The sequence below is a fragment of the Taudactylus pleione genome, unplaced genomic scaffold (assembly GCF_031769625.1).
Source record: "Taudactylus pleione unplaced genomic scaffold, aTauple2 ptg000849l, whole genome shotgun sequence".
Classification (NCBI taxonomy): Eukaryota; Metazoa; Chordata; class Amphibia; order Anura; family Myobatrachidae; genus Taudactylus; species Taudactylus pleione.
Genome location: NW_028285251.1, coordinates 646,759 through 672,500, shown reverse-complemented (window position 1 = coordinate 672,500; position 25,742 = coordinate 646,759). Strand labels below are relative to the sequence as shown.

The 25,742-nt window shown below is 50.2% G+C and overlaps 1 protein-coding gene across 2 annotated transcripts in view; it reads left to right on the top strand.

Annotated features, from left to right (window-relative positions):
* The window catches only part of LOC148474350 (uncharacterized), a 131,645-nt gene that overhangs the window by 48,552 nt on the left and 57,351 nt on the right, over window positions 1–25,742 (top strand). The gene's annotated exons all lie outside the window — the stretch shown is intronic.

Below are 25,742 nucleotides of genomic sequence, written 5' to 3'. Positions count from 1 at the left end.
GATCATGAGCAGTTCCTTTCCTTCTCCATACTCTTCTCTTCCCATCACTCTGGTACAAGTTGATCTTTGTCTCATCTGTCCATAGGATGTTGTTACAGAACTGTAATGGCTTTTTTAGATGTTGTTTGGCAAACTAATCTGGTCTTCCTGTTTTTGTGGCTCACCAATGGTTTGCATCTTGTGGTGAACCCTCTATATTCACTCTTGTGAGGTCTTCTCTTGATTGTTGACTTTGACACATATACATCTACCTTCTGGAGAGTGTTCTTGATTTGGCCAACTGTTGTGAAGGGGTTTTTCTTCACCAGGGAAATAATTCTTTTGTCATCCACCACAGTTATTTTCCGTGGTCTTCCGTCTCTTTGGTGTTGCTGAGCTCTCCGGTGTGTTCTTTCTTTTTAAGAATGTTCCAAACAGTTGATTTGGCCACACCTAATGTTTTTGCTGTCTCTCTGATGGGTTTGTTTTGATTTTTCAGCCTAATGATGGCTTGCTTCACTGATAGTGACAGCTCTTTGGATCTCATATTGAGAGTTGACAGCAACTGATTCCAAATGCAAATGTCACACCTAGAATCAACTCCAGACCTTTTACCTGCTTAATTGATAATGAAATAATGAGGGAATAGCTCACACCTGTCCATGAAATAGCTTTTGAGTTGATAGTCCCATTACTTTTGGCCCCTTAAAAAGTGGGAGGCACATATAGAAACCGTTGTAATGCCTACACCATTCACCTGATTTGGATCTAATTACCCTCAAATTAAATCTGAAAGTCTGCAGGTAAAGAACATCTTGTTTGTTTCATTTCAAAACCATTGTGGTGGTAAATAGAGGCCAAAATCTGAAAATTCTGTCAATGTCCCAATATTTATGGACCTGACTGTACATAGGTACAGTGGTGTGTGTGTATACATATATAATAAGGGCACAGTGGTGTATATACATAGGCACAGTGGTGTATATATATAATAAGGGCACAGTGGTGTATATACATAGGCACAGTGGTGTGTGTGTATATGTGTGTGTGTGTATATATATATATATATATATATATATATATATTATATATATATATTATAAGGGCACAGTGGTGTGTGTGTGTATATATAAATATAAGGGCACAGTGGTGTATATATATAATAAGGGCACAGTGGTGTATGTGTATATATATAATAAGGGCACAGTGGTGTATATACATAGGCACAGTGGTGTGTGTGGGGGTGTGTGTATATATATATATATAATATATATATATGGGCAGTGGTGTGTGTATATAATAAGGGTACAGTGGTGTATATACATAGGTACAGTGGTGTGTGTATATATATATATGTGTGTATATGTGTGTGTGTGTGTGTATATATATATATATATATATATATATATAGTGTGTGTGTGTGTGTGTATATATATATATATATATATATATGTATGTATATATATATATATATACACAAATATAAGGGCACAGTGGTGTATATAGAATATAAGGGTACGGTGGAAAATATACATAGGCACAGTCGTGTGTGTGTGTGTATATGTATATATATAATGTGCAGTGGTGTGTATATAATATAAGGGCACAGTGGTGCCCTTATATTAAGGCTGCATCTAAAAAAAAATTATTTCTCCATAGAGAATTCCGAAGGGGGGGGGGCAGGGTATTTAAGGGGCTACACCTCAAAAGCTATAGGAGGTACGGATCTGAAATTTGCCATGGACGGGTAGAACTATCATTAGGTGCTGCATGCCAAATTTCAGGCCAAAAACATAAAAAATGAGGATTTGGGAGTAATCTAAAGCTCCAACTGTCAAAGCCCCTATGTCATTTGTCCCCTGCATTTAAGCACAAACCAGGATTTGCTGCCTGTGTTTAAAAAAAATAACAAAAATGGCGTGGCCCCAACCCAAAAAAACAACCAGCTCTGGCCATTGGAGCCCCAGTACTGGTTGTGCTAAATACAGGGGTCAAACGACGTAGGGGTCCCCCATATTAAGCACAATCAGCACCAGGCTTTTCAGAACCTGTCCTGGTTGCCAAAATACGGGGGACAAATGGCGTAGGGGTTCCCCGTATTTAGCCCAACCAGCACAGGGCTCTGGGCATGTCCTGGTTCTTGAAATACAGGGGGAAAAAATGAATAAGGCCCCCCTGTATTTCTCAGAACCAGCACCGGACTCCTTATAGCGGGGGATCCCTGGGGATGAAATTCCATAGACAAAGCTATGAAATTCCATAGACAAAAAACCTTACGGTTTCACATGTCCCGTTAAGGCTTCTTAGACATGATCTGAAAATTCACAAAACCTATTGATTTTCTTCCTCTCAAACTCCAAAAAGCAATGAAATTACGATCATTAAGGCTGACGCCATAATGGACGTGTTCCTTGCACAATACAGATATGGCATGCCATCACACCATGTGGTTAACGGCAGATTCAGCACTGCATGTGTGTATTCCAATGAGCACACAATTCTGTGAATTAGCAGCTCCACCATTTTGTGAGTGACAGCAATGTCGTTCTGTGAGAGTGCTGAATCTGCAGTTAACCACAGGGTGTGATTAAAACAGGGAAGGTCTTTCAGTGTCTAAAGTCTGGCGTCGCTGAGCTGCATTCCTCCGCGGGTTGCGCTGCTTCTGAGGTCTCCGGCGGCCATTTTCTCTGATGGTGCAGCAGCAGATCTCCGGAGATGGCGTTTGGTCCAGTCCCCCTGCGTACCTCACCATCAGGTCAGTGTATACAGCGCTATAGCCTTCCCAGACACTGAATCTGGGTAAGTTGAATGTAGCGACATTTGCAGTATTTTATATGTCATGCTCATGTATGTGTGTGTGTGTGTGTGTGTGTGTGTATATATATATATATTAGGGGTGAGCGGGTTCGGTTTTACTCGGTTCATATCGCCACTTTACAGCAAATTTGGCTCGATTTTATTCGCTATCCAATTCAGCGATTTCCTATAAAAAGATCCGGGTAAAACCGAACCCGCTCACCCCTAATATATATATATATATATATCTATCTGCATGGTATGTGACTTTTGTTAGTGCTGACTGTGCTTTATTCTCTCACCTGTCAGTGTATATCTACCCCCTTTCTTTCTATCTGCCCCTGTGAGGTCTCAGAACCTAGGGTGGTTCTGAGACCTCACATTTATATACTTGTAAATATTTGTGAGGTTTGTCACATACTGTTGCGTGCTGCACGTTGCCATATTTTAGGTGGAACTGTGTGTTGCATACGCTGCTAATGGGTCTCTGCAGCTAATCTTAGCGTCAGTCAGGACCGGTATGGCGCTGCTTAATATTTCTGCGATAGTCAGATATGTTTGACCAGGCGATACTGCACCCATTTTTGCTATCCTGCAAGTCATGTGCTGCAGGTGTTAGTGCGGAGGATTTGACTCATAAAGGGTTATGTATGCGGCGCCATCTGGTGCCGGGCCCCTTACACGACCCCCTTGGGCGGTTTGTTTCTCAGGATCCTCTCCATTGCGGATCGCCGTGCGGGCCCCATTGTTGTACCTCACTTGGGGTTACTTCACCATACTGCCCTTCTCAACTCAGGGTATCTCGCAGTTTCTTGCACTTTACCCCTGTGGCACAGACTATCGCTCCCTGCCGGGGTTTTCACAGTACATGAATTACCTCCGGTACCACAACGGTCTGTCATTCCCCTTGCAGGGATTACCACAACATCCACCCTGGTGGATGTCGTTTTCTATCAAATACAAAATGGCGTGATATACGCCCTGTGGTTACTTCCCAGTTGGCTCTGCTGTGAACTGGATGATGTATTGGGCTCTTTCCCTCTTACATGGGGGAGCCGATTTCAGGTATTATTATCTCTGCTTTGGGGCTGGTGGCCGGGTCCATTCTGGTTATAGAGAATGTCGATCCTGCACCTGTATCACACATTCCCCATTTTTGCCCAGCGGGTGGATCTCATGGCGGGAGTCTGGCTGTCGCCAGATAAGAGGAGTCACAAAGGCCTCCTGTTTCCCATTCCTTGAGGTCATCACAACTAATAGAAATCTCCTTCTGGGAGGGATTTGTATGTTAATCGTCGGATTACAGGCATTACTACGCCTCCCATTCCGGCCTGGATGGATTTTACGGATCCGTAGGTGGTAACTTTGCCTGAAATCAATGTACTCGTTTTCAGGGGCTGTTGCCCGTCCTACCATGGCTATAGCATGGTTGGTTAATACTGTTGCATACTGGGCTGATGCATTTGTAACATTTTCCCCTCCAACACGTCTGGGGTTCAAATGTCTTTTGCCGCTCACATAAAATATGCAGTTGTCATATGTGGGAATACCTACATTGGATGCCAGTCTTCTAACCTTCTGAGTTTCGGCTGCGACTGTATCCGCCGCAATACACTACGGCTGCGCTCTGGGAAAGCAGAGGTGCAGACACAATCTATGGGGAAGATCTTGTTTGGTCCTGACCTTGACAAAATGGTTGCATCATTGGCAGTATCACTAATGACAAGATACCGTCTTTAGCTACTCCCACTACAATCTGACTAAATTTGTTAAGTCTTTTGGTCCTCAGGGTCAGCCTAAAGGCCTGTTTTTTCCTAGGCTGTCGGCCTCCATGGGGCCACCATATCGAGCAGTCCTGGACTTCCAGACGACCCTGCTTTTGAGCCTAAAGATAAACCTTCAGGCTGACGGGACAGGTCTACATGTGGGGGATTCCAGAGTGAGATACCAACTTTCTCAGTTCACCCAGTGCTGGTGTGAAGTCACCACGGATGCTTGGGTAGCAGTTGTAATCTCTCACAGGTACGGCCTCTCATTGCTCAGGTGGCCTCCTCACAGGTGTTGTTACACGGGCCCTTCTTCAGACCCGATCAGGGCCTTACAAATCCAGAAAGCTATGCAGTCTTTGCGGTAAGCAGAGCTATTTCGGCCAGCCTCACTATCTCAGCGAGGGACTGGTTGTTCTACTTTCTTTCTGGGGCAGTGGCCAACTGGTCCTCATTTGCCTATCCTCTGTCTCAAATCCCTGAATCAGATTCCAAGGGTGCCTGGACTTGGGAGGAGTCCACCATGCTCCATCATCCGATATTTGGAACCTGGGGACTTTATGGTATCTCTGAATTTTCAGGACACGTACCTACGGGTACATATAGAGCCTTCTCATCGGCATGGGCTCAGGTTTGCTGTGCCACTGCAACATTTGCAATTTTCGGACTCTGCATTTTGGCACTGTCCTCAGCCCCACCGGGGTTTACCAGCTCAGCATATCACCTGTTCAGCGTATCCAACTTCTCCAGTATCTGGGCGGCCTCCTGCTTTTAGCAGGATCACCGAGGTATGTTACCGCCAGGTCAGGATAACCGTGGCTTTTTCTCGGCACAGATGATTAATCAACGGGGAAACAGTCCTCTCTGCATCCCTCACAGAGTATTCTTCATCTGGGAACCCCTTCTGGATTCTCAGAATCTGAGAATTTTTCTGGCATAAGACCAGATCTCCACTCTTCAACTAGGAGTGGGCGGATGTCTACGCAGTCGACATATGTCATTACTCTCTGGGATGCGCGGTCAAATATCCAGAGTGTCTACCTTTTGGAAGTGGGGAATGTGCTCAGTTCCATTCCAGGCCTTACCATGATTGACTCCTCTACAGATGGATCGAGTTTTTTGTTCTGTCAGATCGCTGTTCAAACGATGATGCTCTTTCCGCAGACGAGTCGGTCTCTGGGCCTGATTCAGAGCCGGACTCTCTGAATCAGGGCCGTCCCTCTTGTTTTTCAGAGCGGCCTCCTGGCCGCTCGCATAGCTGTGGGTGACCACCCACAGCTATAGCGAGCGGCCAGGAAGATGGTCGCGATGGTCAAGACCATGGCGACCATCGGGCTTGCGACGAGACCCTTGTGGTAGGGTCTCGTTGCCGCAAGCCCTAGAGTGCTTTTGGCTCAAACAGAACCGAAAGCACTCCCACTGACATCACTTGTGATGTCAGTGGGGCCGGCCCCAGACGGTAGGTGTTCCCATGGGAACGCCTCCGTCTGGGCAGCCACGCCCCCGGCCCACCCACCAAAGGGGACGTGCTGTCACTCAACTTCGACAGCACGCCCTCTTTGGTACGAGATCTGGAGTGACGGTTTGCCCGTCGCTATCTGGGTCTCGCGCATGCGCATGACTGAGCCGGCTCCGTCGTGCGCATGCGCACTGGGCCACCATCGACCCGCTTGCGAGCGCATAGCGCTCGCGAGCGGGTCTGAATCAGGCCCACTGTCCGGGTGGCTATGGCCTTCTCGTCCAGGGTATTCTTTGCTACGGACAGTGTCTGGTCCGCATTCGTTCACGGCAGTTGGACGTCTGTCGCTTCCGCCCTGCCACTTAACTTGTTGGAACCTTAGGCTGTCTTGGGCCTTCACTCTGGCCTAACACACATGTCACAGTAAACCTGAAAAGGTTCAGTCTGACAGTGGCTTCCATACAGGCAACACTGGTAGTTGGGTGGCAATGACAGGAATGTCATACATTCTGACATAGTTCGAGGGTCTCCTCCTGGCCATCTCTGCAGTGTTCTTTCTGGGAGCTCTCCATTGGGAAGGGGGCTTCCTCAGCCGTCACGACGTGCATCCCGGGGACTAGTCTCTTCTCCAAGAGAGGTTTCAACTCCTGGTGAGCAGAGGGGGCCTCTCCTAGGAGCTCCTCGGGATGGTAGTGGTTCTTCGTGCCCTCCGGGGACCTTCATTTGAACCACTAGCTTTGATCACTATTTCTTAGTCTCTCTCTCTCTCTTTTATGGCATTTGCATCTGCCAGGAGAGTGTCTGAATTGGGAGCGTTCTCATGTGACTCCCTCTTCTGGTTAGTCCACCATGTCAGGGTTGTGAGTGGCACTCGCCCTGTGTCTTTTCCTTAAGTGGTTTTTAAGTTCCATATTATTCTGGAACTTATGGTACTGACATTTCGGTCACCAGTCCGCTCGGCTGGTGTGGCCTCCTTGACTGTGGTCCGGTCTCTCCGGATTTATGTCATCCGTTCTGGTTCCTTCGGGAAATCAGACTCCTTATTTGTGGTCTTTGGATTTCACAGGAAAGGATGACCGGCCAATAGACTGACATTGGCTAGATGACTTCATATGACTATCTCAGGGGCCTACACATAGGATAGGCCTTTCTGTTGATGCTTATTCTACTCGAGCTGTGGGTGCCTCGCTGTGGCGCCTCGGCTGTTCTGCCTTGCAAGGTGGCCACGTGGTCTTCTATCCACACCTTTTTAATGTTCTATGCATTGGTTTCCTTTGCCTCTGTGGATCACGTGGCAACAATCCACATCTGTATGGCAGCAGCTTTTCATTGAGAGACTCTAGGGCTTCTATTACTGTAGTAAGCCCCCCCCCCCTTATTGATCCTGCTGCAGTATTGCCAGGTCACACTGCTAAAGTGACTGTGACAGATGGACTGGAGCGAGAGGTATCCATGGCAAATGGCCCACCACGACTGGGGTGTCTGCCAAGAGCTGTGGGACCAGCACAGACCAGCCCAGAGTAAAAGACCAATGAGGCTAAACAACTGCCAGTGCTATCAACCACAGCATCAATAAGCCCAGAGGAAAAGACCACAGTGGCTAGATCATCACATCTGCCCAGCCTTTTGCTTCTGGTAGGCCCACATCCCCTAGCAACACAGAGGATGTTGGTTCCAGCTTGTTGGATCCTGTGGGGGTTACCCAGTGATGATCCTCTCCCTAGTGGTTTGCCAACTCCGGCGGTGAGTATGAGTGACCAAACTGACTTTCCTATAACTGCCCCCAAACAGACTTACCCTAGTAATCACAACCCAGACCCCCTATAGAGTTTCCTGAATTAGAGGGAAGTGAGAGCCACAGATAGGAGTTCATGGAGCTCAGCTCTCTGACCCATCTCAGGAAGGCATGAGGCACCCAAGCTGGAAGCAGCCTTTCAGGGATGGTGGCAGTGAGTGTGACCTGACAGAAAGGGGTTAATGTACAGGGTTGCCAGAAAGGTAGAAGGGGATTGACCAGATAGGGAACCTGTCACGCATGTATCAGGCAAGGTGTCTAGAGGACCTAGATAATAGGGTAGGTTCCCTGGGTCATCAGAGGAGAATTGGAAGGAAAGTCTGACAGAGCAGACAGATGCCAGGTGGAAATGAAAAAGGTGCAGTGCCTGAGGCATAATGTGGGAAGAGGCAAGGGTATGCCCAAACTAGCAGAGGTAGAGGTGACTAGAGACTGTCCCCGGACCACAACCCCAAGACGGGTACTAACCTTAGGGAACTGTAAGGCCCTACGGACGAGTTGTCACTGACTTTAGTTCTGTAGTGACACCCCTTACAGATTTCACTAGAAAGTGTCTTCCCAAGTCAGTGGACTGTACACCCGCTTGTTAGTTGGCATTCCAGTCATTAAAGGCGGCTCTGGTACAAGCTCCAGTGCTGATGGCGCAAATTGAGAATTGTGGTACCAACCAATGCTTTTTGCACGGACTGGAGGCAGTATGGAGCCAGGAGTCATCATATGGGCAGGAGCATCCTGTAGCCAGTTTGAGCAGGCTATTGATATAGTGGGAGGTGGGGTATGCCACATTTGGGACACATTGGTTGGCAGTTGTGTTTGAATTGGACCAAGTTCAGCACTGTTTGTGTAACTGCCCCCCCACAGTGGTAACTAACCACCAACCTTTTCAGTGGCTGCAACCTACTTTGGGGGAGACTGACAGAATGTTGTGGTGGAGCCTGGGACTTTGGTGTAACTATTTGGATATTGTGCACCGAGAGGCCCACTGCAATATGGATAAACTGTCTAGGTTGGAGCCAAAGTCCCCCAGGTAGCTTCCATTCACCCGAAAAGACTGCGGAACCAGGAGCCAAAACGTTGGACAATTGCCCACTGGTGATTTGCACGGGGAAGAGGGGGAGGAGTGTGGCCGGAGCCCCCACTCCTCTCCACATCGCTAATGGTGACCATGGCACTGGAGGGGTTAACCTTCGTGCCATAGCGCCATCTTTAGATGGACAATGTAGGTGCAGTGTGCCATGTACTGTAAATAAAATTATCCTTTATTTATATGGCGCCACCAGGGTTCCGCAGCGCCTTACAATGTACATAAACACATGAGCACACAAGAAAACAGTTATTAACAGTACAAACAATACAGGACAGATACATGATTTATGCATTGCTGCATAACACTTAGATAAGCAGCATGGTGTCTGTAACCAAGGGTGGGGTACTGTTATAAAATAAAGTATAATTAAGTGATGGAGAGGCACATAAGGGAGGAGGGCCCTGCTCGTGAGAGCTTACATTCTAAGGGGAGGGGGCAGACAGACAGGCGTGACACAGATGGGCTGGATACAAGGGTCACAGTAATATAACATCTATGGAAAGGTTATAGGTCATATTTTACCATGTTATATTTAAAGCGCTGTGCGCAGTTGTGAAATTGGATAAACACGTGTTTGAATGTACAGACTATGCACTTATAAGGAATGTAAAAGGTGTTTTGTTTTAGAAGGGTTTGACGTTTGGAAAAAATGGCTTTTGAGACATTTGTCTCATAAAGATTGATATGGTACTTGCCCTAGCCTAGCAGTGAAGGGTTAGTATTTTCTTTGAAATGCAGACTAGAGAGACTCCTGTGTGTCTCTGTGTGAATTGTTCAGCAGCTTTGGAGAAAAACTATTTTTGTTTTTAAGTATTTCCTTATTTTGGAACTTCCTAAAACTGAAGGTGTTAAATTTGGGAAATCAAAACTGGTTTGATATGTGAAAGGATGAATGTAATTTATCAGTTCCTGTGAAATGTTATATTTATATTTCAAGAGACCGTTATACTGTATGCTAAATCAGTTTTAGGAAAGCCAACTTGTTTTGGGTGGTAGATTAGAATGGAGGAAATTGGGTAACTGCATTGAAATGTAAGATATGTTTATTTATATTTTGTGAGATGATTCGATAAAAGGAACAGAGGGTGGGTGGTATTGTGTGTAATAATGGGATATAAAGAGGGCATGTGAGCCCTGTGTGTGTGTATCTTTTTGGACAGCAAGAAGGAATGAATTGCTGTAGCATCTGTATGCTATATTCCCTGAGCAATTGCAAAGGGAAGAGTCTTTTTGAAGACTATTTGAGCAATAAACATCTTGCCTTTAAGATGACTGCATCTGAATCCTGCAACAACAGAATTGCGCCCAACGCTATTCCGTTCTCCGGCTGTTCTGGATTGAGCCCAGTGTCTCAAAGCTCAAGACCTCTGCCAGCTACCGTCCAGGGCCTGGTCCATTGTGAGGGGTCAGTGGGAATCAGCCGACACCAATCGGGAGGTGTGGCCGCACTTGTCTACGCATATGCAACAGAGGTGGTTCCAAGTGCCGAGGTAGGAGCCTGAGTGGAAATAAGCGGTTCCAAGGAGCTTGGTGGTGGCAGCGACTTACACGCCCACGGCGGAGTCAGTGACAGGCGGTTAGTTACGGTAAGAGGGAATCCCTTATACCCCAAGATCCAATGGGATCAAGAACCTAATCTGTAGCCGCTTGGCGGAAGTGAGGTAATCCGATCTCTGAGAATCTCTGAGCAGGCAGCTTTTTCTCATATGTTTCCTTACCTATTTTCTAAGAAAACGAAGTCTGCACTGCACCCAGTTTTCTTGTTCTAACTTTGTGGTACCATCCTTCTGCTCTTACCCTAGCAAATCCGAAAAAGGCAGCTTGTTACTCCTTGGATATATGACGTTTAAATCTATTTGTCCATAAGAAGAAATGCGGAGCCTCCTCTTGGTCAATCTCCAGCTAGATTGGTATGGCATTGTGGTAGGCCTATTCCGTGGTGGGAGTATCAGTTTTCTCTACCATTGCTGCCTCTAGTAGTCTTCCAGGTGGATCTTTATCCTTATGCATGCCTCCTTTCCCATTAAGAAAATGGAGGAATGTTGCTGAAGGTGGCTGTAGAGGGCCTCAGAGAGTGGATTATGTTTTACTTATCCTGGTCAGCTCCTCTGGATCAGATTTCCTTGTTCATATGACATCCTGTCGTGTCCTGTGGTCCTCTGTGCATGCCATGTCTTTTGGATATCCATGTGCAAGTCAATTCCTGCATTTGTCTCTGTTTCCAGTTAGACTATGACTAGGCCCAACAGTATGGGTGCAGCCATCTTGACTCCAGTCATTGATCATTCCTACACCAATCTGGTTAATGCAAATCTCCACATGATCACTGCAGCCTATTCACTCCCAGGACAGCCTGTTAAAATACTTCCAGTTCACCAGCACTTTGCCAGATCAACAAGTCACATTCATGAGTAATTATGCTGTTCACCTGAGGAGCTCCAGTCATTCATTCACCTGCTTACTTCTGCTTCCAGTATTTACCAGCTCTGCAGCACTACTGCTTCCAGCAAATCCCACCCCATTCTGGCGATACAGTATTCCGGTGAGCCAGCATTCCAGTTCAGTGTGCTTTACTCTGTCCCAACCCGTCATCCAGTACACTGGTTCTAGTCCGGTCACCTTCCGGTTCCAGTTCAGTCATACTAATAAAGAACTTCAATACTGTTTACAGTTAAACAACACTTACAAAATCACTCATATCCATCTCATACAGCCCGGTGGTCCCAGTTCCTGTGCCCACTAACAAAACCTGATTCCTGACATTACTGCTAGAACGCAAGGGTGTCCTATGATTCCTCAGTGCCCAGCAAGGTGCAAAGTAACAGAGACCTGCATTTCAGGGTGGATTGGACTGTTTGATCCAACAAAAACTCTCTTCACAAATTGAATGCTAAATCTCAGACCCATAATGTAAAGCTTCCTGATCCACAGCAGCAGGCAATGTAGTACTATACACAAGAATGTATTTCTATCTTTACCACCTCGCTCTCTGTAGTTAGGTGTCGCAGCTTCCTGGGAAAGAGGTAGTACTATAATCCTTGCCATGGTTTATGACTCTGGACCTATAGAGAAGTAATGATCCCAACAGAGAGTTTGTGCAATTAGGGTGTAAACAGTCCTCGCCTGATTTTGAGTAGAACGCAAAGTGGCTGTATTTATAGGTAGCTTCAGAAGCCAGATTTACTACCTTATGCCAGGGTTTGACAAATCTTTCTAAAATCTAGGAGCCAGGATGAAAGTGTAGGAGCCAGACCACCACCAGCCCCCCCCCCCCCCCCCCCATAAAAAAAAAGTTACACGAGTGAATGAAGAGCACAGCTCTGTGTGTTATGGACACTATACTAGTCCACAATATGGTCACAGTTGAATGGATACAGTAAAATGACCAGCTCCCCTGCTCCACTCCCCACCTTCCAGTAATAACAGACCACATTTCACATAAAATAATGGTGTCAAAGTACAACAAAAACCCCTCCCCTCATGGTCACACCACTATCCCTCTAAAGCCGCTCCGCAATCCCTGGCCATGCATAGACCCTACTACCAGAGAGCTCTATGCAGCCGGAGATAGGAGACAGTAGACAGCCAGGGCGTACAGGAGAATCGGTGTAGACTGGGACAGACAGCAGGGATCGGAGCAGGCCAGGATGGAGAGGAGTCGTCAGCACAGGCCGGGACGGACAGAGGTACAACAGTCACCCCAGGCGACACTCGGCACATGCACTCCTGTGCATCATATGAACTCCGCAATACTATAGGCACAAATTTCCGCCGGAGCTGATGAGGATCTGCTTCCAGTGATCTCTCTGAGCAAAAAAAAAATGTGGGTCCCAGGAACCCCTCACTAAAGAAAAATGCGGTCCTACTTCACCGTTTCTGGGTCCCATCACAATTTATGCTTTGAGCACCCATATGCTTCCCCACATCACATCAGACCACTGCACATTGCTTACACATACACTACTTATAAAAACAGCTTGAGGCAGGCAGCAGTTGGGGTAAAGGGGGGGTGCAGTGCTAGGGAGGGGGTAAGGGCAGGCATTACTGTGCTGGCCGTAGGGAGGGGGTGGGTAAAGGTAGCTAGCAGTTTGGGCAATACATATATAGTAAAATGGAGTAGAATTTGTGCTGGCGCCCCCAGCTATACGGCCTATACATTTACACGTTCCCTGTCACCAGAAATACACAATGATAAAAATAAAAGGGAGAAATTGTTCTTTGGCGCTTCTGGTAGTCACACATAGAATATAAAAAATATTTATTAAAAGAAAACTTCCCTTAGGAATCGTATCATCCAAAAGGTCTCATTCACATGGACAAGTCCCCTTTTTCTTACTTAGTTTGTTGTATGTATCTGCAGTCACCACACCAGTCTAATCTTTTTTTGGGGGGGGCTATAAACAACAAATGAATCGCCGCAAGATTTTTACCCAAAAGAAAAGAAAAAATATATATGGTTCAGAACGTTCCAAACATGTAAAGGTATTTATTCCTAAAAAATCTCACATATGTGAAAGTGATGACATACATAAAACAAATAATGCAGTAACACTTGTAGTATCCAGAATACAGATAGTTGTGCGGAAATGTACAGTGATAGCTTCTGTAAAAGGAGCGAAGAAGTGCACTTACGTGCGGGAGTACCGGAATCCCCCTCACTATCATATCTTAGTGCATGGTACGGTTCCGCACAATTATCTGTACACTAAATGCTACAAGTGTTACTGCGTTATTTCTTTTTATGTCATCATTTTTATATATGAGAATTGTTATATATAAATACCTTTTGCATGTTTGGAACATGCTGCACCATATATTTTTTAATCTTGCGGCGATTCATTTGTTGGATCATATCTGGAAACAAAGAGAAGACTGGAGAGGTCACTGCAAATAAATACAACAAACTTGGAGTAAAAAAAAATGGACTTCTACATGTGAATTTGACTTTTCAGCAGTTTGGGCAATGCTTGGGCCAGCCAGCAGTTGGGGTAGAGCTGGGGGATGAGGCAGGGAGCAGTTGGGGTAGAACTGGGGAATGAGGCAGGGAGCAGTTGGGATAGAGCTGGGGAATGAGCCAGGGAGCAGTTGGGGTAGAGCTGGGGGATTAGGCAGGGAGCAGTTGGGGTGGAGCTGGAGGCCAGTTGGGGTAGAGCTGGGAGGATGAGGCAGGGAGCAGTTGGGGTGGAGCTGGGGGATGAGGCAGGGAGCAGTTGGGGTAGAACTGGGGGATGAGGCAGGGAGCAGTTGGGGTAGAGCTGGGGGGATGAGGCAGGGAGCAGTTGGGGTAGAGCTGGGGGATGAGGCAGCCAGCAGTTGGGGTAGAGCTGGGGGATGAGGCAGGGAGCAGTTGGGGTAGAACTGGGGAATGAGGCAGGGAGCAGTTGGGATAGAGCTGGGAATGAGGCAGGGAGCAGTTGGGGTAGAGCTGGGGGATTAAGCAGGGAGCAGTTGGGGTGGAGCTGGAGGATGAGGCAGGGAGCAGTTGGGGTAGAGCTGGGAGGATGAGGCAGGGAGCAGTTGGGATGGAGCTGGGGGATGAGGCAGGGAGCAGTTGGGGTAGAGCTGGGGGATGAGGCAGGGAGCAGTTGGGGTAGAGCTGGGGGGATGAGGTAGGGAGCAGTTGGGGTAGAGCTGGGGGATGAGACAGCCAGCGGTTGGGGTAGAGCTGGGGGATGAGGCAGGGAGCAGTTGGGGTAGAGCTGGGGGATGAGGCAGGGAGCAGTTGGGGTGGAGCTGGGGGATTAGGCAGGGAGCAGTTGGGGTGGAGCTGGGGGATTAGGCAGGGAGCAGTTGGGGTGGAGCTGGAGGCCAGTTGGGGTAGAGCTGGGAGGATGAGGCAGGGAGCAGTTGGGGTGGAGCTGGGGGATGAGGCAGGGAGCAGTTGGGGTAGAACTGGGGGATGAGGCAGGGAGCAGTTGGGGTAGAGCTGGGGGGATGAGGCAGGGAGCAGTTGGGGTAGAGCTGGGGGATGAGGCAGCCAGCAGTTGGGGTAGAGCTGGGGGATGAGGCAGGGAGCAGTTGGGGTAGAACTGGGGAATGAGGCAGGGAGCAGTTGGGATAGAGCTGGGAATGAGGCAGGGAGCAGTTGGGGTAGAGCTGGGGGATTAAGCAGGGAGCAGTTGGGGTGGAGCTGGAGGATGAGGCAGGGAGCAGTTGGGGTAGAGCTGGGAGGATGAGGCAGGGAGCAGTTGGGATGGAGCTGGGGGATGAGGCAGGGAGCAGTTGGGGTAGAGCTGGGGGATGAGGCAGGGAGCAGTTGGGGTAGAGCTGGGGGGATGAGGTAGGGAGCAGTTGGGGTAGAGCTGGGGGATGAGACAGCCAGCGGTTGGGGTAGAGCTGGGGGATGAGGCAGGGAGCAGTTGGGGTAGAGCTGGGGGATGAGGCAGGGAGCAGTTGGGGTGGAGCTAGGGGATGAGGCAGGGAGCAGTTGGGGTAGAGCTGGGGGAATGAGGCAAGGAGCAGTTGGGGTAGAGCTGGGGGGATGAGGCAGGGAGCACATGGGGTAGAGCTGGGGGGATGAGGCAGGGAGCAGTTGGGGTAGAGCTGGGGGGATGAGGCAGGGAGCAGTTGGGGTGGAGCTGGGGGATGATACAGGGAGCAGTTGGGGTGGAGCTGGGGGATGAGGCAGGGAGCAGTTGGGGTAGAGGGGGGTAAGGGCAGGCTTTACTGTGGGGAGGTACTAGGTGTAGGGAAGGAATGAGGCAGGCAGCAGTTGGGACAGCTCTGGGAGAAAGGGGCAGGCAGTACTGGAGGTAGGGAGGGATAAGGGAGATTAGCAGATTTCTTATTTAGCAGCTTCTTCCACCCCAGTTTTGCAGCACTGCCAGCTCACTACACACACCATTTTCTCCCCCATTTGCATAATCATTGGTAGCAGGTACCGCCCGCCCCCCCCCTCCTCCCCCATTTGCATGAGGATTGTTAGCAGCAGCTTCTTCTTACCCCGTTAGCAGATGCCAGCCCCACATAACTTACAAGAATACTCCTCCCTCAGCTCCTCGTAGCTGTATATGTCTCTTTCTCCATGCCGCTGGAAGCGCCTTCTTCACTCCACTGTGTACCGCAGCACAGACTCTGCATCCTGAACAGTGAAGGCGCCAACGGGCGGCTGGCTCCTCCCCAAAATCTCTGGAGACATCAGAGGCGCCACGAGATTGGCCGCCGGACCCGGCACAGATACAGAAGCCAAGGGATTGGCTGCAGCAGAGCGCGTCCCCAGGGACCCATCCACTCTGTAATAGTGAGTCCCCAGTCCTCAATTTAGGGTAAAATATGCGCTATAGCGCGTATTAACGAACACTGGCTTCCTCTCTCACTGCAAAATCTGGTAGCCATGGCGACCTGGCCCCTGGGATTTGTCGGGCCCTGCCTTATGTTATACCAAGGTTTTGTTTAGCTAATGCATAAGTGTGATTTTACGCCATTCATTACTATTGGTTCATGCTAGGTGTAAGACATCCGTCAGAAACAGACTACCCTTCCCCCGCACGCACGCCTCAGAATTGTACAGAGCTTTGGAAACATGCCCTTGATACTCGCCTTATCGTTGCCCAGTTTTCACCCCCAAAATGCCCAAAGATCCATTTCAGAATAGGTCAAACACATGCAAAACCCGCCATTTACGTCCGTGCACAGAGATCTGTCTGACTCAGAATCAGCCACCCAAAGCATATAGAGAAGGAAATATACATGGTGCGTATAACGGAGGAATGATCCTACCAGAGAGTTTGTACAATAAGCATGTAAACACTCAGGGGTATATTTACTAAAGTGCAGTTACACTACATCACACCCCACAGCAGGGACAGCCAATAGCTCTTTAAGCAAACTTACACCTGACTGCCGCTGCTCTGGCAGGAGGCCTGACTGCCCCTGCTCTGGCAGGAGGCCTGACTGTCGCTGCTCTGGCAGGAGGCCTGTCTGCCGCTGCTCTGGCAGGAGGCCTGTCTGCCGCTGCTCTGGCAGGAGGCCTGTCTGCCGCTGCTCTGGCAGGAGGCCTGTCTGCCGCTGCTCTGGCAGGAGGCCTGACTGCCGCTGCTCTGGCAGGAGGCCTGACTGCCGCTGCTCTGGCAGGAGGCCTGACTGCCGCTGCTCGGGCAGGAGGCCTGACTGCCGCTGCTCGGGCAGGAGGCCTGACTGCCGCTGCTCGGGCAGGAGGCCTGTCTGCCGCTGCTCGGGCAGGAGGCCTGTCTGCCGCTGCTCGGGCAGGAGGCCTGTCTGCCGCTGCTCGGGCAGGAGGCCTGACTGCCGCTGCTCGGGCAGGAGGCCTGACTGCCGCTGCACTGGCAGGAGGCCTGTCTGCCGCTGCTCGGGCAGGAGGCCTGTCTGCCGCTGCTCGGGCAGGAGGCCTGACTACCGCTGCTCGGGCAGGAGGCCTGACTGCCGCTGCTCGGGCAGGAGGCCTGTCTGCCGCTGCTCGGGCAGGAGGCCTGTCTGCCGCTGCTCGGGCAGGAGGCCTGACTGCCGCTGCTCGGGCAGGAGGCCTGACTACCGCTGCTCGGGCAGGAGGCCTGACTGCCGCTGCTCGGGCAGGAGGCCTGACTGCCGCTGCTCGGGCAGGAGGCCTGACTGCCGCTGCTCGGGCAGGAGGCCTGACTGCCGCTCTCTGATGATTTCAATGTGAGTGTATCTACACACATTTTTTATAGAAGGCAGAATTACAGTATATCCACTCCATTCCTACTCCCATGTAAACTGATGAAAGGATCCACAAGGGAAGCAATTAATATTATCCTGGAGTGTTCCATGACATGCCTGCAAACCTTCTGGTTCTAATAAGGAAATGCCATAAGGGTGACCCTTGTGATTTTGGAGTATCGGTTACAGGGTTTCTGCACAATGTATCTACACAAAGTACTTATGTACATTGGTGTCTGCTATATACATTCAGCCCATAATATGTACGGTTGTTTTTATGTATCTTTAAGGCATTCAATGATCCGTGGAAAATAACATAAAATAAATAGCGCCCATTCTGATGAAGCGACATCAAGCTCAGACACGGTGACGTTTTCTATTCAGATTCAGGCTGCTCATTTCTTATTTTACATTGTTTAAGTCTTTTCTACAATAGACTCTGGAGGATTTATGTGAGAGGAATTGGGTGCATAATTCCCTTTTCAGTCTGCCTAAGTTGCTTTCTTTCCTACTACCTGGATTGGATGAAGGACTGTACCTATGTTCAAGTATTTAAATTATAGGCTTATTACCAAAGGAAATGAGCAGATATCACGGCAGATAGGACATTTTTGCAGGGTGTTATACAAGTTCAGTCATCGCATGTTCCTCAGTTAGAGTCGTGAGAGCTCATCCCGGTTCTCGCAGCTATTCAGTTTCCTCCATGTGGACCATTGACGTCAGTGGAAATGCAGTTAGTGACCTGGAAGGCAGTTTTACTATTTGCAATTGGTTTAGCTTGAAGAACTGGTATTTATTTCAGGTGTTCCGTGCTATGGGCAGTATTAAGCATTAGTCCATCTTTGCAACCAAGGGTTGAATATAGTTTTTATCTAAACCAGAAGATTGCTATTCCATTGTTTAATGTGGAAGAACTCCCACTAGACAGGATCAGGTGGTCTTGCTGAATGTAGTTAGTGCAGCCCTCATCAACCTGTTGCTCTTCAGGTGCTGTGAAACTACAAGCCCCAGCATGATTTGCTAATAGATAGCCAGCCAACAGCTGGCAAAGCATGCTGGTACTTGTGAAACTACAACACCTGGAGAGCCACGGGATGTTCAAGCCTGGGTTATAGCTCTAAAGATTTATTTGAAGAGAACAGAAGCTCTCAAGACAGACGTCCCTGTTTGTTCTGTATGGAGCACGAAACAGGGCGGCTGACGTCATAACAGGTTAATAATGTCTGATTGGTTTGGGTCAGCTGTCCAGCAGGCTCATATAACGGCGTCCTAGATTTCACATCATTCCACTGGATCTGCTGGTGTTTCTTGGGCGGCAGGATTGGAGCCTCAGCTGAGCAGGTGCGTCGAGCTGCAATATAGTTGTCTCTCTACACATTTGTAAAATTCATTTTCACAGTTTTGCATAAAGGGTACATTGGAAGGAAAGTTTTTGGTATCGGTTTAGCTGAGCATACCGTTCTGTAATAATGTCTCCTGTCTGGGTCACTAATGTGAAACATAAATACAAACACTATTGCGGTGCTTCTTAAATTATGTATTACAGCTGCAAACACTTACTGTGTTTGTGGATACACACGGAAAAATTGTGTAAAGATTATACCCCTACAGTAATAGGGGAATTAAGCCAACAAATATTGTATGGATGGTGATGTGGTTATAAAAAATATATTTCTACTTCAGGGTCCATAGGATATCCACAGGATACCTTGGGGTATAGGTGTGACGTCAGTCGCCGGGCACCATAGAGTTAAGCTTTTCAGCCTCCCAGGATGCACTAAGGTCCCCCTCCTATACCCCGCCCCCGAGCCAAGGCACCTCAGTTTAGTTTGGTGCCCGGCCGGAGTCGGGTGCACCTGTCGGAGTGGGGGCTACAAGAGCCCCTGAAGCTTTCTCCTATGCAGCTGTGGCTGCACATCTGGATGTACAGCATGGACAGTCAGTCCTGACGTCCATGCTGTCTTCCCTACACCCCTGCCGGTACCAGAACGCCGGTACCGATCCGGGGATGCAGGTGAGCATCTGGGGTCACAGCTAGCGGTGACCCCAGATGTTCCGGACCATGGCCGGATTTAAGGGGGACAAAGCTAAGCAGCGGGGTCCCGCGGTGGGTCCCCGCTGATCACATGGTCCTGAGTCCCCAGGCAGGGGGCTCCCTGGGGACTGGCTGCAGCGTGGAGCCAGGCGACCAACCTGCGCTTCCACTACCCCCTGGGACAGCGGACCGCAGCAGAGCGGTAGCGCTGCGGCGTCCCAGGGGTTAAATGCATGCCAGGGGAGCGCGCCTTCCCTGTCTCACAGCCGGCGCCTCCCCCGCTGCACACAGCCCTCTCTGCACGCTGCCGACTGGTCCTGTGGCAGCGCTCCTCCCCCAGGCAAGCCTCCACTCTGCTCCTCGGCGGCCATCTTCTTCTGGACGCATGGTGAACGCTGCTGGAAGCGCTGGACGGAAGCATCGTGGTCTGGGTCCCCCCGCATACCTCTCCTCCGCTGTGGTCAGGTCTGTGTATGCAGCGCTGTGTCCTACCAGGCCCTGTGTCTGCGTAGTTGAGTGATCAGCGCTGTTAGTGCAGGAATTGATTTTCTTTGCATTGTATGTGACTGTGTTAGCGCTGCTGCCTGTATCTTCTATTCTGACTGTCAGCTTTATTACTGTCCCTTTTCTTTCTGCTAAGCCCTTGCGGTGCGGTGCTGCAGGGTGGTCTCTCGCCTATTTACTATATAATTGGTGAGAGGGGTCACATACTTGGTGCCATCATGTCTGAAAGTGATTTTCCTCTCCGGCTACAATGTACTACATGTAAAGTACCGTTAGCGGAGGGGGAGGGTAGCGCGGAGGGCCTTTGCCGGCAGTGTTTGTCCATGGCGCGGCCGCTTACGGTTACAGCACCGGTACAGGAGCCGCCCTGGGCTTGTTTCGCTCAGGCGCTTACAGCCTTAGTGGGCCAGTTAGCTCCGCAGCCCGCGTTTACACCGATGGGTTTGTCCCAGCAGCCAGTGGTGTCGTCACCCATGCAGGGTTTCCCACGACAATTGGTGGTACCCCACAGTCTCCCTATTTCCCTGCTCCCGGTTTCTCAGGAGCCAGCGTGGGTTAACTCCCTGACGAGTTCTGTACAGCACTTGTCGGATGTGTTGCAAGGGGAGTCTGTGATGCAGCCGCATAAACGGCCGGTGGCGTCTCTGTCGGCTCCTTATGAGGATGACGAGGGGATGTCTGATGATGGGGAGATTCTGGATCCTTACGATCAGGAACCTCTCCACAGTAAGGACGCTGATGCAAAGTCCAAGGTATATATTCCTGGACTTATTCGGGCGGTCCGCACAGCCTTGGTGATTGAGGACGAAGTTCCCCCAGCGGCTAAATCTAAGTATGCCTTTTTCAAAGATGTGAAGGGCGATGCCACAGTCTTTCCTCTTTCGGGTCAGTTAGTGGACCATTTAGAGGAGGCGTGGAAACAGCCTGGCAAAAGATACCAGCCGCAGAGACGCCTGGCGGTGGCTTATCTGTTCGCGGATAATTATTTTGCAAAGTGGGAATCCCCTCCACAGGTGGATTCTCACGTGACCCGTCTTGTCCGTAGTGCCACATTGCCGATGCCATCCATGGTCCTCCCTTAAGGATGCTACGGACCGCAAGGTGGAGATCTGCCTGAAGTCCGCTTATTCCCTTGCGGGGGGGCAGCACGGCCGGCTATGGCCATTTGCTGGGTTGCCAGAGCTATGGAGCGCTGGGCGGATTCATTAGAGGCTTCTTTTCATTCCGACTGTCCGGCCGAATAGGCAGAGTTGATTGGCAATCTCCGTGATTCGGCCACTTATATCAACGAGGCGGCCCTAGACATTAGTACTCTGGTGTCTAGAATTTCTTCAGCAGCGGTGGCTGCTCGTCGCACCTTGTGGCTGCGATCCTGGAAGGCAGACGCAGATTCCAAAAAGGGTCTGGAGGCGTTGCCGTTTACCGGAGAAGTTCTCTTCGGTCCGGATCTGGATAAGATTGTGGCCACGCTGGCGGCAGCCAAATCGGCTTGTCTCCCGTCGGCCGCTGCTCCTTCTGGTTCTGGACCATCGTCCTTTTCGGTCATCTAGGGCCCAGGACAGGCCCAAACCACAGTCGTTTCCTCGACAGGCTGGCCCTAAGAAATCGGCCAAGCCCCGGAAGCAGGCATGGAGTACCAGACGTCCGGCCCCCAAGCCAGATGACAAGCCTGCGGCCTGACGGTCCGGGCCTCCCTTTGGGGGATCCCAGGGTGGGAGGCCACCTGCTGCAGTTCGCCCAGTGTTGGTCGGCCACTACGACAGACACTTGGGTTCTCGAGGTGGTCTCTCACGGGTACGCCCTCTCCTTCCGGCACAGACCCCCGGCGCGATTCTTCACCACGGGTCTACCATCAGACCGGAACAAGGCTATGGAGCTGCGGAAGGTATTGCACACTATGCTCCAGGCTGGAGTTATAGTGCCTGTTCCATTCTCCCAGAGGGGCCAGGGTTTCTATTCAAATCTTTTTTTGGTACAGAAACCCAATGGGTCGTATCGTCCGATTCTCAGCCTCAAAGCACTCAACAAGTCTTTGCGGGTTCCGAAGTTTCGGATGGAGACCCTACGGTCCATCATTCTGGCGCTGGAACCTGGGGACTACATGGTGTCATTGGACATACAGGACGCTTACCTGCATGTCCCTATTCTTTTGCGCCATCAACAGTTCCTCAGGTTTGCAATCCGCAGCGACCACTTCCAGTTTCGGGCATTACGTTTTGGCCTGGCGACAGCACCACGTGTTTTCACCAAGGTGATGGCGGTCATGGCGGCTTCTCTGCGGCTGCAGGGAGTCCGCATGTTGCCGTACTCGGACGACCTGTTATTGGTGGCAGGATCTCCAGAGCTCCTGTTACGCCACTTGGACCTGACCATTGCACTGCTGCAACGGCACGGCTGGCTAATCAACTGGCAGAAGTCCACTCTAATCCCGTCTCGGAGGATTCTGCATCTGGGAGCCTTATTGGACTCGGGACAGCAGAGGATCTTCGTGACGGAGGACAAGATCTCTGCTTTACAGTCAAGGGTGCGCAGTTGTCTGCACAGCCGCCGGGTGTCCCTACACTCGGCGATGAGGTTACTGGGCTCCATGGTGTCGGTGTTCGACATGGTGGAATTCGCCCAGTTTCACTCCAGACCTCTGCAGCACCTGATCCTGTCCAAGTGGAACGGGCTGCCTCAGTCTCTGATGTCCCAGAAGATTGTGCTCACCCCGGAGGTTCGCCTGTCCCTTGCTTGGTGGTTACAGACGACTCACCTCAACAAGGGACGTCCGTTCTGGGTTCCAAATTGGGTCCTGTTGACAACGGACGCCAGTCTTCGAGGCTGGGAGCAGTTTCGGGTCCACACTTGTTCCAGGGCAGGTGGACGCCGACAGAAGCGGAGCTTCCAATAAATATCTTGGAACTCCGTGCGGTCTTCAATGCTCTCCAGCAGGCACATCGGTTTCTCCAGGGTCACCCGGTGCAGGTCCAGTCGGACAACGCTACCACCGTGGCCTACATAAACAGGCAAGGAGGAACTCACAGTCGGGCGGCTCTCGTAGAGGTCTCTCGGATCCTGGTTTGGGCGGAGCGCAATCTTCCGGCCATATCAGCGGTCTTCATCCCGGGAGTGCTAAATTGGGAGGCGGACTTTCTAAGTCGCCAGGACGTTCATCCGGGGGAATGGTCCCTGCACCCGGACGTTTTTCAACTGCTGGTGGACAGGTGGGGTCTTCCAGAAATCGACCTCATGGCGTCCCGGCACAACAACAAGTTGCCGGTGTACGGGTCTCGCACAAGAGACGAAGGGGCGTCTCTGGTGGATGCTCTGTCCGTCCGGTGGACGTTCCGGTTCGCATACCTGTTCCCTCCGGTCTCCCTTCTTCCACGGGTAATCCGGAAATTCAAACAGGAAGGAGGGACGCTCCTGTTGATAGCTCCCGCGTGGCCCAGACGGCACTGGTTCTCAGACCTTCAGGGTCTGTCCGTGGACAGTCCTCTGCGGTTGCCGCTACGACCAGACCTTCTGTTTCAGGGTCCTTGTCTTCACCCGGACCTGACTCGGCTGTCTTTGACGGCGTGGCTGTTGAGACGGCCATGCTGAGGTCCCGGGGGTTTTCCAGCTCTGTGGTGTGTACCATGTTGAAGCTCGGAAACCGTCTTCCGCGAGGATATACCATCGCGTGTGGCATACGTTCTTCCAGTGGTGTCGACCGAGAGGTTATGCACCGCGGGAGTTTCGTCTGTCTCGGATTCTCGCCTTCCTGCAAGCGGGACTAGATCATGGGCTTCGCCTTGCTTCTTTGAAGGTACAGGTTTCGGCCCTATCTGTCTGGTTTCACCGTAGGATTGCTACAATCCCGGATGTGCGCATCTTTATGCAAGGTGTTCTCCGCATTCAGCCGCCCTTTGTTCCACCTGTGGCGCCTTGGGATTTGGCTGTGGTCCTGAGGGCTCTCCAAGGACTGCCGTTTGAACCACTGGGCTCAGTGGATCTTAAATGGCTAACAGCTAAGACTGTTTTCCTTCTGGCTATTGCTTCGGCCAGACGTGTTTCTGATTTAGGGGCTCTTTCTTGTAAACCCCCTTTCTTGGTTTTTCATGGGAACAGGGCAGTGCTCCGCACTCGGCCCGAGTTTCTTCCCAAAGTTGTTTCCCAGTTTCATGTTAACGAGGAAATCGTTGTTCCGGCCTTTAACTCACCGGGTCTTTCCGTGGGTGAGGCCTCTATGGATGTTGTGCGGGCCTTAAGGACTTATGTTGACCGCACTTCTTCGTTTAGGAAGTCGGACGCTTTGTTTGTCCTCTATGGCTTCCGTAAAAAGGGTTGGCCTGCTTCAAAGCAAACTTTGGCAGCCTGCATCCGTATGGCTATTTCTGAAGCTTATCTTCATGAAGGCCTGCCGGTTCCTCCTTCTGTGAAGGCTCATTCCACTAGGTCTGTTGGTCTTTCGTGGGCAGCTCGACGTGGTGCCTCTGCAGTCCAGATCTGCAAGGCTGCTACGTGGTCTTCTGTCCATACCTTCGTGAGGTATTACAGGTTTGACACCTTCGCCTCTCAGTATGCTTCCTTCGGGCGGCGGATTCTCCTTTCTGCACAGGAGCGTCCCCACCCTTAAAGGATACTGCTTTGGGACATCCCCAAGGTATCTTGTGGATACCCTATGGACCCTGAAGTAGAAAATATGAGATATGGTAAGAACTTACCCTTGTTATCTCTATTTCTACGAAGTCCATAGGGTTCCACAGGACTCCCGCCCTGTCGCACCTGTGCTGCAGATGGGCTTTGCTCTGGTCACCGGTTTTCCGTCTCCCTCTGGTGAGAATGTGATTTTTGTATGTGTCCAGATCTTTTTTCTCTCTCTTCCTTCTCCTCCTCCGGCCTATGGCTTGATAACTAACTGAGGTGCCTTGGCTCGGGGGTGGGGTATAGGAGGGGGACCCTAGTGCATCCTGGGAGGCTGAAAAGCTTAACTCTATGGTGCCATGCGACTGACGTCACACCTATACCCCAAGGTATCCTGTGGAACCCTATGGACTTCGTAGAAATAGAGATAACAAGGGTAAGTTCTTACCATATCTCATATTATAATAAACTAAATATTAGCTTTGACTGAAATAAATTATGGGCATGCCTGTATAAATAAAAAAATCAATGGGTTTATTCCAAATTGCAATCAAATTTCAATTTATCATTACAATTAAAAATTTCTGTTTCACAGATTAATCTATGTACTATACCATAATCCATCTGCCCTTATTTGGCCATGAGAGGGTGGAACCAAACAGAAAGTAGAGAGTAATAATTCTTAACCATTGAAGAGGGAGAGTGAGAAAACCAGCTCCCAGGTGTGTGTGTGTGTGTGTCTCTCCAGCTCCCAGGTGTGTGTATGTGTGTCTCTCCAGCTCCCAGGTGTGTGTGTGTGTCTCTCCAGCTCCCAGGTGTGTGTGTGTGTGTGTCTCTCCAGCTCCCAGGTGTGTGTATGTGTGTCTCTCCAGCTCCCAGGTGTGTGTGTGTGTCTCTCCAGCTCCCAGGTGTTTGTGTGTGTGTCTCCAGCTCCCAGGTGTGTGTGTGTGTGTGTCTCCAGCTCCCAGGTGTGTGTGTGTGTGTCTCCAGCTCCCAGGTGTGTGTGTGTGTGCCCAGCTCCCAGGTGTGTATCAGAGTGATAGGTGTGCGTTGGTTCAGTATATTGAGCCTCTGTG